At 40.3% G+C, this 19889-nt stretch overlaps 1 protein-coding gene across 1 annotated transcript in view; it reads right to left on the bottom strand.

Annotated features, from left to right (window-relative positions):
* The window catches only part of ntm (neurotrimin), a 930591-nt gene that overhangs the window by 709567 nt on the left and 201135 nt on the right, over positions 1-19889 (bottom strand). The gene's annotated exons all lie outside the window — the stretch shown is intronic.

The following is a 19889-nucleotide window of genomic DNA, read 5'->3' as shown; positions in this document are numbered from 1 at the left end:
TCGTATTAAAGCCTATGGATTAAGAATGGGATGACACTAAAGTTCATATGTGAGTCAAGGCAGGTGAGCGAATACTTTTGGCAATATAGAGTTTGTTGTTAATGTCTTGACCACCTTTCTTTAAAAACAGTGTGTTAAATTTAGAGCCTGTCCCGGCTCCATAGATCCTCATACTGTGAAACATAAGGCTGCTGAACGAGCTGCTGTGGGAGTGATGGAATAAAAATAATGTCTGCTGCAGCGAGACGTTAAAATGTCACTCCACAATCGCTCCTTCTTGTCCAATAAAGCATCAGAGTGAAGACAAAGCTGAGTGAAGGACACAGCTGCTGAGACAGTAACAGCTCCTCTGTTTTACCTTCAGAGTGAACGTTCAGGAGCCTGAGGGGCTCTCCTTACTTTTACTGCACATTTATTCTACACATTACAGTTATCACCTTCACACGAGCAGCTGTGGTGACGTTATCCACTCATCGTAGATGTGGATGCGTTTCCATACAAACTCAGATGTCAGACAGAGCTGAACCCACTTCATAAAAGAATGAAGACTAAAATAATGGGCCTCCTGCTCAGAGCATATTTATGTGAATTAAACAGATTTTGGGTCATTCATTTCTCTGTTTCGTGCTCACAGCAGATGTGCAGACAGACTGATCTCTACACCAGGATGTAAATGTGATAAATGTTGGTGGAGATGAAATCATCGAAAGCTTCCAACACTGCAGCTCTAATTAGAAGATGCTCATTAATCACATGTAGCTCTGCTTCTTCTCAATAATGAAACTCCAAAAGCTGCAATTGAGGAATCACAGCAGGTACAGAGTTTATTATTGATCACTGATAAGCCCGGTAATTAGCCCACAGATAATCCTGACAGTGAAAGAATTCCCATTTTATTGTCGTCTATCCTCTCCCGTACAAAGGAGAATCTGGGGAGCAATTTTTCCAGAGTAAAAAGTGTTTTACTCAAAAATAGTAAAATTGACTCTTTATTGAGTATATTTATCACCCGCCACCAGGAGAGCTGGAGTAAAACCACAGAGCAAATTCTGCTGGAGTAAAACTTAACCACACCCACTTAAGTATCAACTCAGCTGCCATCACTCATGTACGATCACAGCTGCAGCTCCTTAGGTGTTCCAGCTGTAGATAATCCTTGGCAATCAAGATCTTCTCACCTGGTGATGAACCTTCAGACACCTGTGTACTACAGCTTCTAGTCAGGTGACTCCTCTTCAACCTGTGATAATCCAGTGATTTTTCAGTGAATTTTTTCCCCTTGTGTAACTCCATCCTTTTAGTTCTTTAAGGAGAGGGGCTATTTCAAAATTTTCAAAAAACCATGTATGAGACTGTCAGTGCATCTGTTGGCACCAGTAGGCAATGCTGCCATCATGACTTCCACACGTGGCAAAGCTGGTTTTTTACCACACTGTGTCTCCACCCCAACAGGGAGGGAGGGTCTGGATCAAGTAATGTTTTTGAAGGACTTGTTATTAAATTGGACTTTTATATGGTGGCTAGCAGTAATGAGGAATAGCTTGTAGACAAGATGAATGACAGGTAAGCTCTGGCACAGGAAGCATATACAAGTCAATATCAACTACAGATACAGTCACATACAGACAGGGTGGTCTGCAACACTGACCCCCTCACTCATGGTGTCACACTTCAAAAAACACATCTCATTAAAAACATCATCTAATAAACTAAACATGCATATTCTTTTAGAATGTTCATGTACATTGCAAAGTTATTATACATGTTTAGTCTATTAGTTGATGTTTTTAGTGAGAAGTGTTTTTTGAAGTGTGACACCATGAGTGAGGGGGTCAATGTTGCAGACCACCCTGTCTGTATGTGACTGTATCTGCCTTGAGAATATATAATAACTGTTTATGCTTCCTGTGTCCGAGCTTGTCAAAGTCATTCAACTTGTTTGAGAGCTATTCCTTGTCACTGCTTACCTCAATATGAAACCAGAAAAGCACACAGAAAACTGACTTCCACCATTAGTGTTTTCTGCCAACAGTGAAGAGTCCTTTATAAACATTACTGGATGCAGACAGTGCTCCAGATCAGCCAAGTACTCTCTCCTTGATGGGGTGGACACACAGTGTGTCAAAGCGTTGGTTTCATCATATGTGGATACCATGTTGAAGCATTGTCTGCTGATGCCAACAGATGCACTGACAGTCTTACCCATGGTTTGGGAACATCAACATATTTGAATCACATAGAATTTATTCAAAGAAATTACATAAACCAAATTTAAGTAAATTAGGTAAGTTCTATGAGCTACATTTGTTTTATTCAATTTCATTACATAACAGGTATTTAACTGTTTATGTTAGAATTACTTAATTCAATTGGATGGAAATTTGTTAGGTAATTGAATTACATAAAACTGACAAAATTGGCGAATTAGTTCTTTGAGTGCAGGCATACAGAGTGACTGAATTCTTTGCCATCAAACATTAGCTTGTCCTTAACAGTTGCTAAAAATTGAATTCAGATAATTCATTTAATGTTTTCTACCTCCGCCAAGGAGGTTATGTGATCGGCAGGGTTTGTTTGTTTGTTAGTTAGTTTGTGTGTTAGCAACAAAACTAAAAAAAACTCCTAAAAAAGTTTTGGAGTTTATAGAGTTTGAAAGACACACACCTGGTCGAGGAGACGAGTCGGAGCGTAACAGAGAGAAAGACAGCAGATTGTAGCGAGAATACTCACAATGCTGGGAGGAACAGAGAAATATTCACCCTCTGCCATGACTTCCAGTTGTCCAGTGAGACCATGGGTGAGACTGTCAGTGCATCTGTTGACACCGGCAGGCACCACCTTTAGCAAAGCCAATGTTATGCCTCATTGTGTTTTCACCCCACCAGGTGGGAATAAGAAAAAATAAAGTTACAGTGAGGAGTGGGGTTCCGTTGTAATTTGCGATAAAAATCTGCGAAGAGATCTTTTGAGGAAAGTGTGAATACTGCTAATCCTAAATTTAAGGGTTCACTGAGAAAGAAAAAACAGCTCTATAATGAATAAACTATGGTTGGAATTACTCTGTAGTGAGTACAATTGCATTAGAGTTGTTTTTATTTTGTTCGTTGTGGAGTAGAAAATCCTCATTTAGAGTTAAATAAAAACACTTGTTAGAGTAAAAACAATTCTGAAATCATTACTCTGCAAGCAGAGTGAATTTTACTCCAAACAGACTGGGACCAAATGTTATATTTTTCAGAGTAAGAATTTACTCAATTTGAGTAAAATTTACTCAGGTAAATTTACTGTGTATGAACATCGAGCTTAAAGCATTAAGAAAAATTAATCAATCTTCATCTGATGAATCAACATGCCCCGATCATATCATCAGATATCGTTTGTTTATTGTGTATTCCCAGACTTCATTACAAAGTGTGCCGCAGTAATTCCAAACCAGGTTATGTTGATGCTTCATCAGATCAGCTTCCTGAGGGACTCTCTGTAATCGTATCATCTGATCCACAATTTCACTGCAGCTCATGAAGAAATCTGAGCTCCTCTGATAACAGAGTCGTCTTTAATCAAGACATTTAAAAACACTGATTTAGAAATGTTAGAGTGTAGGAGCAAAGTAAAACCTCCCCATCATCCCTCAGAGTAAAAGGAGATTTTAGCTTAGACAGAAATTAATACTGAGGCCTCCAGGAGGAGCTGAAGCTAACACGCCACCAGAGAGGACATGATGATTTCTTATTAATGACTGAAACACTGCTGTGGGACCAGGGTGTTATCCTCACTGTGACCTGCATGTAAATGTACTCAGGATGGCTGCCTCACCTGTGTCGATGTGATGCACGAGCCATGAATGACCTCAGAAGTTAGCATGTCAAAGGTGAACCCTTAGATGCATAAGTGGGGTCAAAAATGACCCCAGCGGTGTTTTTTTTTTTTGCGATATCTTTATAATTATATATTTTTCATCGTTTAATCTTTCATGTATTCCTCAAATAGGTTGTCTTTGACATGAGGCCATTTGGATTTGTATCTAGTTGTTAGGTTTTTTAAGTAATTGCATTTTTTTGTATCAGTACCACACTTTTCCATACGTGGGGTCAAACATGACCCCAAGCATTTTCTATGGAATTTCAAAGGTTAACCCCAGGAACCTTTGATTTTTATCAACTGTGACTGTCAGGTATACATTTACTGTGGATCCACACATCTAATTCCATAAAGCCAAGATTATCAAAGGTGAAAAAAATAAAATAAAATAAAATAAAATAAAAAAATCAAGGTTTATAATGGTCAAAATATGAGATTAAATTTGAAATCATGAGTTTAAAAATGTAAGATCAATTTTTAGATTGTGATTCTAATAGGTAAAATATAGGATTAAAAGTGAAAGTAAGGTTTTAGAGGTCAAAATAAGACTTAATATTTAAAATGGGGACTCTATAAGCTCAAAATAAAATGAAATTTATGGACCTCGTTCTGATCAGTGATCAATAATTAATAATCAATAACACGCATCATTGGTGGTTAAACAGTTTGAAATACCTCTGAACATCTCATCATTTCCTGTAGTTTATGAAAATGATTCAATAATGTAGTATCAAACCAGGCCTTAAGGAAACAGGTAAAGTCTGATCTGAGATTGATGTAGAAACATTAAAATGAAATTTCAGATCAGAGTGACCGTGTCTCTCAGCTGAGCGTCCACGGCTGTGTTTGCATTAGTTTGTTTTTTATTCATTAAATATCTGATGAGTTTATTTTGACAGTATAATGAAAAATTAAAACATAGAACCATTTTCAGACTTTATTGTATTTTCAACATCTGCTGTACAACATCTGTGAGCACATTTGGCCAAAATCCCCCGTTAATACAGTCACTTGTTAAAATGGGACACAGGGACCTTCATGTTCATGTTCACATAGATGATATTAGAGACGCTGAGTGCAGGTGGTGTTGACAGTTAGTCAGTCATCAGTCTGATCTGATTATCGCTCACCAATAAAGACCACTCCAATAAAGACATGGATTTAGAACAGTTTACTGGTATTGAGATGGTGGATCAATAATAGTTGCTCAGCCGGGGTTAAACTCTGCTGTCTGCTCAATGGATATTTTTTAAAAGACCCCAGGATACTGTAAAACTGTGCAGCCAGGTAAATAGAGCACAGAATAAACAGAGTGAAATAAAATAAAAGTATGTGCATTGTCTGACTGTCAATCAGCCATCAGTCCAACAGACTGCAGAGATGGCTGCTCTATAAAAAACCTGTGAGCTCATATAGAAGGAGAAGCAGCAGCATGCAGACGATACTAATGGACCATATGCTGGGATGAAAACATGATGGCTTTCTGTTTTCATTTGTGTTCAGACTTTGTTCTCCTGACTTTTTCTATATTTCCAGAACACACTGAATCACATCGACAACAAGCAGTAAAACTTCTGTTGGAGGTCAAAGTGCAGCGATGTCTGCACAGCACTGCTGCTATACCACAGCATAGCACTCATTCTCCAAACTCAAAGTGATAATAAAATCATCTCTCAGGAGCAGTGTGAGTCAGGAGAGACTCAGCAGATTGGTAATTCTGTCAATATAGAACAGCAGAGCCAGGGAAGTGGATTTAAACTGGATTGTTCTGGACTTCATTGAGCACCAGGCCCACAGAGTGAGTTTCTGACTGTCTAATTGAGCACAGATTTCTCTTTGTTAAGGAGTGAAATGGCATTTTGTGGGAAAATCTGCTCCGACTGTGTGTGATTAAATTGGCGTGATGCTGTTAGCGATAAACACTGAATGTAAACATATCACATGCTGTCATCTGTAATGTGTCAGCATACATAAAGCATCTGTGATTTCCTTCATGCCTGTTGAATTCTCATTAAAAGGAACTGTAAGCTTCGTATTGAATTGATTTTTGGATGCTCAGTGTTTTAATGAGACCAGACTGTGATGGTTTAAGGCAGCCTGTTAGATCAGCGTGGATGAATGTGCCACTCCGGCTGCCGTCTGCAGTTCTGATCAAACAGGAGTGTTTAGATCACACTTTCATGGGGATTTTCTACGTTCTGACATAAATGACTGCTGTAATATTGATTAGAATGGGTGTGTATCTGAGTGTCTGTTCCATTTGTCTGTAGAGGGCCCATAGAAATAAAAAAACACAACTCCAAAAAAAGTTGGGACATAGTGTAAAATGTGAATACTAACAGAGTGCAGTGATTTGCAAATCCTTGTCCATTTATATTCAATTAAATAAATCACAAAGACCAGATGTATCACGATAAATGTCATATACTTAAAAAAACTGTAGGGGGGTATTTTCACCTTTCACCTTTTTTGGATAGGACAGCTGAAGGGAAACAGAAAACGTGGGAAGAGAGAATAGGAGAAGATGTGCACCAAACGTGTAGAGACGGGGACTCAAAGCTCCGCCCAGTGCGGACTACAGACTCTGCTTATGGGTGCCTGCTGAGCTATACCAACGCATGACTGTATTTTTACTTTGCAATATGCTTTACTTTTTAAATGGCGGGCAGGTCTAGACCTCATGAAGCCCAGTCCAGTACCTGGCTTTGTCGTGTTGAAATAAGCAGTGGCGTCCCTGAAAAAAGACGTCCAGATGGGAGCATATGCTGCTCCAAAGACTATGCGTATCTCTCGCTATTAACTGAGAGTGTGTAAGGGAGTTTTCCCATCATGCCCTTGGGCAGAGTGTTTAGATGTATTTTAATGTTGCCTGTTGTAGTGATGGGCTGCACAGTAGCTCAGGGGTTAGTGTTGTTTCCTCACAGCTTCCCAGTCAGGGCTTTTCTATGAGGAGTTTGCTTGTTCTCCTCATGCATGCGTGGGTTCTCTTCAATAAAGGGTCAGGTTAACTGGTGACCCTTAACTGGCGTGTGATGTGAGTGTGCCTGGTTGTATGGCTCTGTAGGCGGTATAGAAAATAGATGGCCTTGCTGGGGTTCCTTTTCTCATGTTTCTGGTGGATTATTGTTGGTTTTGATGTATGACACTTTTGCACCATGTGTGAAGTTATCCACTGGGTTAGTGACTTCCTGTCTGCTAGCTTTTGCATCATTACAAAGAGAATTACTTGGCTTAGTGTTAGAATTTATAGTTTATTCATGCCAGAAGACACTCTAAGCTTAGACTGGCATACCAGATAGATTTATCTCACACATCCATCTAGAAAACCTCTCATAGACAGCGTATAAGGGCAGAGCCTTTAAAAAAAAAATGGAGGGTGATTGGATGAACGCTCTGTCTGTCACATCTTTAGGGGCCAATCAGAGCAACAAACTACATGATGTAGCCACTACGGAGAGGTAAACTCCATAGAGAACTGCATAAAGTGAACCACGGTGACTGTAGACTTGTCCTTGCACGACTTTTGTCGTTTTTGAAAAGAAAACGTTTCAAGTTCTGATAAAACTGGCACTTTAGAGCATCCACGCTCTTGCGCCATAATTGCACCGGTCTCTGCTCGCTGCTCGCTTACATCACGACTCCGTCACGCCCAAAAGCACTGCCTCTTACTCCTGATTGGTCCTGAAAAATCTAAGGGTGCTTTCACATTAGGCCAGTTGTTTCAAACTGGCGCAATTCCTCCCCTTTCCCCCGCTGGCTTGCTTTCACACTAGCAACATCAATCCGATCCCAGGCTCACCTGTGTCTGTACTCAGTCTGAAACAGCAGGTGTCAGTATTCATGTAGCTGGTTTACAACCCCAACAAGATGGAGGGAGAAGAAGAAGCTAAGATAGCAACCACTGGGGTCATGACCTGAGAGAAGATTATTTTTGTTTTAACCCAGCAACAAGTCCATCCTGCAGCCACAGAGGATTTAAAATCACTTTTAAGATGCCAGCATCTTCGTTCTTTGTATCTGCGTATCTACTACAGCTCAGAGCATTAAATGGGCTCATGCTGCACAGATACAGCGGTTTGTGAGGTGACAGGAGACTTTTCTTGCCTTTGCACCTCCTCTCACTGACTCCAACTTGTGTTCACCTGTAAGGTGAGTCACAACAGACCGTTTTTTGACTGGATTCTGATGATTTCTGCCCTTTATTGAGAAAAAATGTGAACAAACTGCTGCGCTGTGGAAAGAGCTTTTTATGATGACGTCATAAAGCTGATACGGCGCTCTGTCTTGCCAGAGTCCACTTGAATCGTGCCCGAGACCAGCTCCCCATGTTGGCCCGGGCCTGATGCCCTGTTCATTTGCATTCACACTAACCAAAACGAACTGGACTTCAGGCTCAAGTGTACTCGGATCAAGGACTGGGCCCCTAGTGTGAAAGCCCCTGAAGAAAAAAAGTTATTAGGAACACATTTTAGTGGTAAATCATTTCTTTAAAGCTCCTGCTCTCATTTCAACATCCAAAATAAATATAAATTCTCATACTCTTGTAACAAGTTAAACAAAAGTAAATGCATCTTTGCAATGATGAAGTTAAAATACAAAGAGCCACAGTCTCTGTTTATCAGGATTAACTAATGTGACACTTGTCCTGTCGCTACTTCCTGTTTAAATCCTGAATGGACAGATTAGTGAAGTTGATTAATGATGTTTCTCAGTTGATTCTATCCTGAGAGTTTGAGCATGTTTGGTGTAATTGTTCTGTATTAAGCTCAGTATCTTCTGCTGCAGTGCAGAGTGTTTATTATAAACCTGATAGAGGGTATTTATCCTTATAACTGCTGAATTACCAGAGTAAATGTGCAAAGATCAAACCGTATAATGACTGTGTTATGGTATCTCTTTAAATCTCCTCATTAGACTCAAACACAGACTTCATTAATCCTCTAATTAGACAAATTAAAACACGGATGGGACTAAAATGCCAAATCACTGACAGATTAACTCCAGCAGAGTTTCTGTTAATCCCCTGCTGTGTTTCTCTACAACTATAGAACAGACGGAATACATGATGACGATCAGAACAGGGATCAGAACACAGAATCTGGTCCTGGGAGCTACAAAGACTTTAATGTAAAGATGCATAATATCAGGTATATCCAGAATAACCCATCAGTATGAGATGATAAAATATGACATAATCCTAGTTATACACAGAGAGACAAATGGGAAAAGAGTAAAGTTCATTTCAAAAATATCTACAAAGAGAGAAAATTAAATTCTGATCAGAGGTAAAAAGGCAGTCAGATGGGAATGTCTCTGCATAGATCTAATGTTGCACAGTAAAGAAAAATCTACATAAAAAAGAGAGAGAAAATGTGAAATGTGACAGCTTTTATTACAGCACACAGCTGGAATCAATATTTCCTCTTTAAACTCGTGTCGGCTCGCTGCAGCTTTGAAATCTTGTGCAAAGATGTGAAAATCAAAGATCCACAACTACAGACACATCAACCCATGATGTGGTGATATAAAGAGTTTGCACAGAGATTCAGTTGGATTGTATCAGATACTGGGAAACTGTAATGGGATCAGCCTCCAGATATTTCAGCGCTCATCGCCACTTTTTAAAGAGATCGCACTGGAAACACACAGAGATTTTTTCCACCATAATCATGGTGCCAAGGTTATTATAGTTAACTAAAACTAACTAAATAACTGAAACTAACATTTGAAAATCATTTTAGTTGACTAAAACTACATAAAAACTAAGCTTTAACAAAAAACGAAAACTAACTGAAACTTTACAGTGCACTTACAAAAATAACTAAAATAGAATTAAGGTGTCATAAGGTGTTGTGAGGTGGTCATAAAACTCGATTTTAGCAGTGTTAAGGTGGTCTTTCTTACGCCAAGGCATAACGATCAAACGATCAATGATCAAACATGTTTGATATTGTCATACTTAAGTCTGGTCGTATGCAAATTGTGTTTCTTAGTGACTTGACCGTCGTCCACGACCAATGGGAGCCGGTGTTATGCGTGAGCACATTAATTCACTTCATGCTTCATAACATGAACGAGAGCGTAGATCATTCTAGAGCCGCTGGATGTCCGCTCAGAACTCAAGAGATTGAACAATGTTTCTGCTCAGAGCTGCAGTCAGATCTCTGCACCGGTGTGTTTGTGTGGCTTGACTGTCACTTCATTCCAGGCTGACATGAGAGGAACGGTAAACCGCCACTGAGATTTCAAAGTAAAAGCCCCATCAGTTTGTTTCTGTGGTGAGATGACTCGCATTTTCATCCCGTACTTTGATTCTGAAGTGTTTCTAGGATAGCTCCTTGGCTGTTGCACTAACATGCAAAGTTGCTTCTGTGTTTAACTTTCCTTTCCCTTCTTCTTGGTGTAAGTGATTAAAAAACGTCTGATTATAACAGATGGGCTGCACGGCGGCACAAGGGTCAGCGCTGTTGCCTCACAGCAGGAAGGTTCCTGGTTGGCTTCCCAGTCGGGGCCTTTCTGTGTGGAGTTTACATGTTCTCATCGTGCATGTGTGGGTTCTCTCTGGGTACTCTGGCTTCCTCCCACCACAAAAAACATGCTTGTTTGTCTCTGTATGTCAGCCCTGTGATTGACTGCTGACCAATCTGGGGTGAACCCCGCCTCTCACCCAGTGACAGCTGGGATAGGCTCAAGCCACACTGCGACCCCAAATGGGATGAGCGGTATAGAAGATGAATGATTATAAGAAATGTGAACTGAAAGGTGACCTCCATTTCTATCTACATCTTGTTCTCTGCTCTAAAATTGTCATTGCGGGGGAGCACAGATGGTCAGATGGTTTAAGATGCTACCCATGTCTGGCCCGGGTTTGGGTTTGTGGCCCTTTACCATATGTCTCTCCCAAAATCTCTTCCCTGTTTCTGAGTCTGTCCACTGTCCTTCCTCTATCCAATAGAGGCATGAAAAGGCCCAAAAATAAATCTTAAAAAAAAAAAAGAAAAAAGAAAAAAAAAGTTGTTGGAGACCCCCATTCCTGGAAAACCTCAGTCTGAGACTAAAAATTCAACGGCTTCTTGACAAATTGTCTTTGGTTGTGAGAGGGACTCAGATGTCAGTCTTTTTAAGAGTCTTTTAAGAGTTTTAGCAAAGTCCTCTGGTATAAGGCTGGCTTTAAATTGGCCTGATTTGATTGGTTAAGGTGTCACACAGTGGTAGTTTTGTCTGGAGCTGTATTCAAACATCATCTTTATATAAATACAACAAGTGAAGAGCAAGCTTGTTCGAATATGAAAGCAAAGCCTGTGAAAGACAGTGAAAATGGAAGAAAAATAAACTAATGAAAAATATAAAAACTATTATAAACATGCACGGTGCAGGCAGAAATCAGAAGCAACCACTCCTGTTGTGAGCATTTTTCATGAGTTGTTCCAACTTATTGTTTTAATGTGTCTCTACTTTAGGGACTCAGAGGTTGCTCAGGACTCAGCTGTAAACAGCACCAAACTTTGCCATTTAGATAGTTCTTCTTTCTATAGTTGTCGTTTCTTGTTATCAGGAGATCTTCTCTGGGATGGGGCATCATCTGCAAACAAGCAATGAGAGCGAAGAGAGGCGAGGAAAGAAGCAGTAAAATTTCATCTTTAGTATAATTTAACAAAACAGTTTTATCAGTAGAAAGATGTTCTTAGGTAAAGTCAACTGTGGGTGAATAAAGGCTGCAGAAAACCATTACTCATTTTTCTCTGCCCCCTCTTAATAAGGGAGTAGTGGGAGGTAGAGCAACTGCCTGATCTGATGGGGGTGAGTGTTAGCCAAAATCAGGAGGCTTCATACTGGCTTTACAGCTGTCTTCCTTTTTCTAATCCCTCCATCTTTCTATTTCCCCATATGTTCTTTTTTCTCTGTTGTTGGCACCAGGAGCAGTTTAACTCCAACCTTAACGACTGAGAGAAGCCAGCAGAAGAAATCTGTATGAAGCACACCTTTAGTTCTCCACTGGAGTTAATGCATGAATTCCCCCAGTGAGTTACACGGCGCTGTGTGCTCAAACACATGGCTGATTCCATTAGAGGAATATTTGTGGAGCCAGTCTGCGTCTAACTCTACAGCCATGCTTTCTATTTTACACTGAGTGACAGCGTGGAGATGGAAGTATGCTAATGTGACATTATCCAGAGTGTTCGCTCTCTCTACACGCAAACATCCAGGTTAGAGCAGAGAAAGTGTTACTGATTAATCAACCAGAAGCAAAGCCTCCTGGGTAAATGAGGGAGTTATTATGGTAAAGTCTGAGGAGTTTGTTTGACATCCTGAAGTAAAAACCATCTGTATGATCTCTGCTGAGCTGTCTTCATAAAGCTGGGAGAGTTTTCCTGAAGGATCGACTTCCTCCTGTGCAGGAGCGACTCCTCTGACTCCAGGTTGTGAGCGTTGCTGCTCACAGAGCTGATCAGTATTCACATCTATTTGTTCCTCTCTGAGATCACACCGTCTCAGAGCAGAGAGCTCCTGTGCAGCACGCCGTCTCTAAACAGACGCCTGTCACGGCTGAAGAGATCTCCCCTCCTTGGATGCATGTGTGCAGAGCGTGTGTGTTTTTGTGCCAACATTTGTTCCTGCATGTGTAGGTTCACGTCTGACTCGGCTCATGACGGATGATTAAACAGGGCTGGTAATCTGGCAAAAATTCACTCAATTAACTTCCACCAATTATGAATCATTCCTGCAGCTTCAGCTGGCACATTAGCATAATGTCAGCGCCAACGGAGCGTTCTGAGTTAGAGAGGAAAGACTGCGAGCTCACGTACCTTTTTTATGGATCCACGCCAGCTAGAGCTGAGGACGGAGGCGTTACGTGTTTAGGTTGTCAGTCCGTCCTTCTGAGGATCCTTGCCATTCTTTGTAAACATGATCTCCAGATTGCATTGTTTTTTGTTTTTTTTAAAACTCTGCATTAACGTCCTTTTTGACTCGAGGATGGAGTGAATACGTTTTGGAGGTCAAAGGTCTCTGCAACTTTATATGTTGTGAGCAAGATATTTCAAGATTGCATTGAGGGATTTCTGTCAAATCTGGCCCAAGCATACATTTGTACTTGTTGGTGTAGTGATCAGATTCAGTAGGTCAAAGGTCACTGTGATCGTACATATTGGGAAGCCACATGACCTACCATTATAATGTAGCTTCTTGGTCTATTTTTCTGTCTTATTTAAAAATGACATTATTTCTCGCTTTGCATGTGAACAAGAAATTTCATTGTTTTCTTAAACTCAGCTGTAAAAGATACTTTAACTTAGAGGGTGCAATGATCCATCAATGTGGATTAATACACTAATTGTCATCTTTAAGCTACACTTTTATTTTGAAATTCCTCCTGCAAGCCCATTTGACAGGTTACATCCAGCTGTGTGCCGTCCTTTGAAGCAAGCTAGCGGTAAACATGCTGCCACTAAGGAGCCTAGATTGAGAAGCAGAGTTCATGAAGTCATCTACTCCTGTCTGGAGATAGACTATAGACTAGATAGACTATATCAGACCAGACCTCCCCAGATATCCCCTCGATATCTACCCGTAGCTGAAGTGGTGTGAGTGGTGTCTGATACAGGCTCTGCAGCTCAACAGAGAGGGGAAAGTTTCCTCCTTCTCCGATACCTCCATGAATTCTGATGTTAAATTTAGCATAAAAAAACAAGCTTCCCCATCTCAAAGTGATCTTTCTATCTCAAAGTGTATTTTTTGGAAGGTATGAAGGAATGAAGGGCTGAAATGTTGCAGAAGTGACTATTCAAGTCCAGGCTTGGAAATGTACTGGCAGGCAGTTTTAAAACAGAAAACGAGAACCAAAGTGCACACAGTGCAATAAGGTGCATGTGGTGCTCTAAATTAATATGAATACAGCAAAAGACAGACAAAGGAATTATAAAGACTTAAGGTGTTTGCTGTTATAAGTTAATAGAATAGGCATGACAAATCCACCGCAGGGATATATAGTATATCTGACCTTGCAAAGAAGATGGATTTGCCCGTTTCCATGTTTCTCAGTGGCGAATCCATCTTGCAAAGCTCCCGTCTGAATGTTTGGGCCCGGTTACAAAGTGACAGGACCAATCAGTGACGAAAGAAGAACAAAGAACAGCAGATTGTTGTTTTCTTTTCAAAAACAACATAAGTCGTGTACTGACATGTCTACAGTCACCATGGTTCGTGTTACACAGTTCTACAGTTGCAAGAAAAAGTATGTGAAACCTTTGGGATTTCTTGGATTTCTGCATAAATTGGTCATCAAATGTGTTCTGATCTTCATCTAAGTCACAACCATAGACAAACACAGTCTGCTGAAACTAATACTGCACAAAAAATGATATGTTTTCATGTTTTTATTGAACAAAACATGTAAACGTTCACAGTGCAGGGTGGAGAAAGTATGTGAACCCCTAGGCTAATGACTTCTCCAAGAGCTAATTGGAGCCAGGAGTCAGCCAACCTGGAGTCCAATCAATGTGATGAGATTGGATGTGTAGGTTAAAGCTGCCCTGCCCTATAAAAACACACACCAGTGTTGAATTTGCTGTTCTCAAGAAGCATTGCCTGATGTGAACCATGCCTGGCACAAAAGAGCTCTCAGAAGACAATCAAGAATTGTTGACTTGCATGAAGCTGGAAAGGGTTACAAAAGTATCTCTAAAAGCCTTGATGTTCATGTGTCCATGGTAAGACAGACTGTCTACAAATGGAGAAGGTTCAGCACTGTTGCTACTCTCCCTAGGCGTGGTCGTCCTGTAAAGATGACTGCAGGAGCACAGCGCAGAATGCTCACTGAGGTGAAGAAGAATCCTAGAGTGTCAGCTAAAGACTTACAGAAGTCTCTGGCACATGCTAACATTTGTGTTGACAAATCTACAAAAGTGAAACATTAAACAAGAATGGAGTTCATGGGAGGACACCATGGAGGAAGCCACTGCTGTCCAAAAAACACATTGCTGCACATTTGAAGTTTACAAAAGGGCACCTGGATGTTCCACAGCAAAATATTCTGTGGACAGATGAAACCAAAATTGAGTTGTATGGAAGAACCACAACACTATGTGTGGAGAAAAGAAAGCACAGCACACCAACATCAAAACCTCATCCCAACTGTGAAATATGGTGGAGGAGCCATCATGGTTTGGGGCTGCTTTGTTGCCTCAGGGCCTGGACGGATTGCTATCATTGATGGAAAAATGAATTCCCAATTTTATCAAGACATTTTCAGGAAACTTAAGACCATCTGTCCGCCAACTGAAGCTCAACAGAGGATGGGTGATACAACAGGACAACGACCCAAAGCATAGAAGTAAATCAACAACAGAATGGCTTCAACAGAAAAAAATACGCCTTCTGGAGTGGCCCAGAGTCCTGACCTCAACCTGATTGAGATGCTGTGGCATGACCTCAAGAGAGCGATGCACACCAGACAACCCAAGAATATTGATGCCCTTAAAAAGTTTTGTAAATAGGAATGGTCCAAAATTCCTCCTGACCGTTGTGCAGGTCTGATCTGCAACTACAGGAAATGTTTGGTTGAGGTTATTGCTGCCAAAGGAGGGTCAACTAGATGTTCACATACTTTTTCCACCCTGCACTGTGAATGTTTACATGGTTTGTTCAATAAAAACATGAAAACATATCATTTTTTGTGCAGTATTAGTTTAAGCAGACTGTTTGTCTATTGTTGTGACTTAGATGAAGATCAGAACACATTTGATGACCAATTTATGCAGAAATCCCAAAGGGTTCACATACTTTTTCTTGCAACTGTAAATTGAGTTTCTTCTTCAGTAGCTGCACACGTGCACCTCAGTCGTGGCTACGACATCACGTGTTTTGTTGCTCTGATTGGCCTGTAAAGATTTGACAGGCAGCATGTTCATCCAATCACCCTCAGAGTTTTTTTTTTTTTTTCAAAGGCTCTGCCCTTTCCCAAACGCTGTCCATCGAAGGTTTTTCAGATGGATGTGTGAAACACATCCATCATATTCTTCTGGGAAACCTCCCATAGAAAGTGTTTGGGAAAAAAAAAGGACTTAAAAGAATTCTTGAAAAGGTGATTAGACAAACATTCTGTCTGTCACTTTTATGACGGGCCAATCAGAGTTACGAGATAAGATGAGGTAGCAGAGGTGCAGCTCCAGCTCTAAAGTGAGTGCCGTAGTGTTTAAACGACGGAGCACCTCTGTGGTTAAAATTAGCAGCTTATCAGAGGATGCGCAAAAACATCTTCTTTCCTATGAGAAGCTTTAGTTGTGACTGTTTACTCTTGTTTTAGAAAAGAAAATGGTCAAGTTCTGATTAAACTGATGCTTTTCCACAGCTAGCTTATCGCTACTGTGGAAGTCGCCATTCGCCATCTGACAGTACAAGTCCACCCTGCTGGTCAACCCTCCTCATGTTGGATTTTGCTGATAATAGCCTGGAAATTCATCTGATTTGGCAAGGTCAGAGTCAACATGTTTAAACACGAATGTCCATACTTGTTATCTGAATTAAAAGGTAACCAGGGCCCTCAGTTTTAAGCACAAATGGGATTGGCAACATAAATAAAAGTTACTGTACATGAAACGGGGCATTTTGTGATATTGATCACAGACTTCTTCATTGATTTCAAAACCATATCTGGCACATTTTTGATATGGAAAAATAGATTGTTGTATCTAATTATGTTGTTTTGTGTTTTACTGAGTTGTGAAACAGCATGTTGAATACCTGACAGAGGAGGAGAGTCCTGCTAAGACTCGTTCTACCACTGGGGACAACTTAGGGCAGGGGTGTCAAACTCAATCACAGCAGGGGCCGGATTCTGGATTCAGGACTAACCTGAGGGTCTAACAGGCTCATCTTTATAACCATAAACTGTCAACCTTGTTTCAATGGTAATAAAATATGAAAACAAAAGTTAGCACTGATGATAAATGATTTGGATTCAAAAAAATAAAAATAATAAGTTTAAAGGCTCAAATCTGAGACAAAAATTCCAATTTATAAGTTCAAAAGATCAGAACATATTAAAAATAGAAAAACAATGTTTTTAAAGAGCAAATACATGAGGAGAAAGTTAAAATCATGTGTTTGAAAGGTCAAAATATGAGATCAAATTTGAAATCATGAGTTTAAAAGTCAAAATATGGCTTAAAATTTTAAATTGTGCTTCTGATTGGTCCAAATATTGGATTAGAAAGCCCAAAATTAGGAGTTAAAAATGTCAAAATTGAGCTAAATTAAAAATGATGACTTAAATTGTTAAAAACATGACTTAAATTCAAAACTGGAAGTGTAAAAGGTCAAAAAATGAAATAAAAATGAAAAATTATTCATGTAAAATGTGAAAATATGTGAAAATATTGAAATCATGGTTTTAAAGTCAAAATATGGGATTAAAAAGCCAAAGTAAGGAGCTGAAGGGTCAAAATATGACTTTAAATTTAAAATTGGCAATCTCAAAGATAAAGATGTGACATATAAAGTCCAAATTCTGAGTTGGAAATGTTAAAGCATGAAATTAAAAGTCAAAATCATAAGTTTGAGTCATAATCTTGAGATGCAAAATTGAAAATATGAAATAAAAGCACAAATTATTCTGATTCTTATGGCTTAACAGGATATTTTAAATAATCAAGTTGAAGTTTACATTGTTATACCAGAGGAAATCTGCAGACCTCACACTGGTGGGCCAGTTATAATACAATGTGATATGATCTTGTAGGCCTGATATAACCGTTCCACGGGCCGGATTTGGCTCCCAGGTCTTGAGTCTGACACCCCTGACTTAGGGCAATAAAAAGAAAAAGATTTCAGCCTGTATAACACGCCTGACTTTACTCTGATTGTACGGTAATGTGTGTTTTTTACTCAGTTTGATCCCCTCACTCTTCACTGTCTCTATAATCCAAAGTTGATTAGCAAACATGCACCGTTTAACACCATCCACACCAGCACAGAAACCAGCCAAGCTCTTCTCCTTTACCCTCCACTGTTCTTTCTCTTTCTGACAGTCGTTAACCTTACAGAGCCATTCATAGCCACCAGGCGATCGTTCTTTTTTAATTCTTCTCTGACTCCACATTGAACTACCATGTAAGTCTGAGCCTGAGAGCCTCAGACTCAGTGTTTATGCTCGGTTAAGAACAATAGTTGGAGGGTGACAATGCTTCCTTTGTTGAGGAGTCTGACTCAGTCATATTCTGAAGCTGCTGTAAGGATGAACAAAGAAGTTTTATTCTACAACCAGAAGACGATTTCTAGCAGCATCTTAAAGCGAGGAAATCAGTGAGAGAAAGGAACGGAAAAACAATAAACAATGAGAGGAATGAAGGACAGTGGAATAATGACATTTTACTCCTGTATGACAGCACCATTATGAACACCATCAGTCTGTCTGTCAATAATCAACCAATACATTCATCAATCTTAGTTATTATTATCAATATTTAATTGTAAAGTGCCAATGGACTGCTGAAGTTACCTCTAGACCAGTGGCAGCTGGTCAATAGGGGGCGCTAGGCTGCCACCCTCCATCACCCTCCTAAGCTTTCACATTAGGCTCAGTTGTTTCGAACCGCGCCACGGTGCGACCCCCCCCACCCCTCCCTACCATGGCAACCACTCAGGTCATGACCTGAGCAAAGACTGTTTTTGTTTTAACCCAGCAAAAAGTCTATCCTGCAGCCATGGAGGATTTAAAATCATTTTTTAAGATATCAGGAACATCGCTCTTCATATCTGCACATCTGCTACAGCTCAGAGGATTAAATGGGCTCGAACTGTGCAGGTACAGCAGTTTTTGAGGTGACAGGAGACTTTTAATGCCTTTGCATCTCCTCTCACTGATTCCAACTTGTGTTCATCCATAAGGTGAGTCACAACAGACCATTTATTGACTGGAATCTGATGATTCCCGCCCTTTATTGAGGAAAAATGTGGAAAGAAGTTTAGTTTTTACGATGAAGTTATAAATCTGATACGACGCTCTGTCCCGTATCCGAGCGTGGTTGCATTCACATCTCATCTAAACCGAGCCAGAGTCCACTTGAATTGCACCTGAGACCACCTCCCCATGTGGGCCTGGGCCCGGTGCCGGGGCGCGGTTCGTTTGGATTCACACTACCAACACAAACCGGACTTGCGGCTCAAGTGCACTCAGATCTGGAACCGGGCCTCTAGTGTGAAAGCACCCTAAGTTACTGAATAGAATTAAAACATTTCTGTTAAAAATAAAAATACACACGTTCACAAATCAATGGTAGTTTCATATGTAGCTATTTAGGGATTAAAATGTGTAATGTGCAATTAATAAGTACATTGAAAAAATATTCTACATATTTTATGTTACTTCCTGTTTCCTATTGAGGCGCTCAGCTATAGCCCTTCCATTGGCTGCCATTAAAAGTTGCATATGTGCATTATCTCATCTTTAATAAAAGAGATAGGAGCAGTATGGGGGCCGGACCAGAGGGTCCTTCAGAGAATGACTAACCACTATCCTGTAGGTGGCAGCAGAGACATCATTCCATTAACTGAGGCAGAGTCATGCAGCATCAATAACTGACTTGGTGAGAATGATGCCAAGATGACAGCGAAATGCGGGAAGAAAACTCTTAAAGAGTAAGGTCTGTGGAGAGGAAAACATCAGCAGAGAAGCACAAACCTGACCAGCCAGACACCAACATGAAACTACACACCTGTGACAGGGGAGAGAATTACAGCTGCTCTTTACTGGTTCATCTATAAGATAAATACTTCATGTTCTCGCTGTCTCCCCTTTTTTAACATCTGGATCAGACCCAGTCTAGATTCAGACAGGTTTGACCGACTTAGATCACTTTCTGGAGAAAGTTTACAAGCATGTTATAGCCAGCCCCTCTGCTCTCTGAGCTTTTTTATAAAAGACGCTTCCAGTGATGCCACTACATCTCTAAAGCTCTTCTGTTTCTGTGTCCATCACTAAAGGGAGGCAGAAACAGGGGGGTGGCTGAGCGGGAGTAAGGGGAGAGTGA

Source organism: Cheilinus undulatus, linkage group 12 (assembly GCF_018320785.1).
Source record: "Cheilinus undulatus linkage group 12, ASM1832078v1, whole genome shotgun sequence".
Classification (NCBI taxonomy): Eukaryota; Metazoa; Chordata; class Actinopteri; order Labriformes; family Labridae; genus Cheilinus; species Cheilinus undulatus.
The sequence above is the reverse complement of the archived record's forward strand: the minus strand, read 5'-3'. Positions and strand labels throughout refer to the sequence as shown.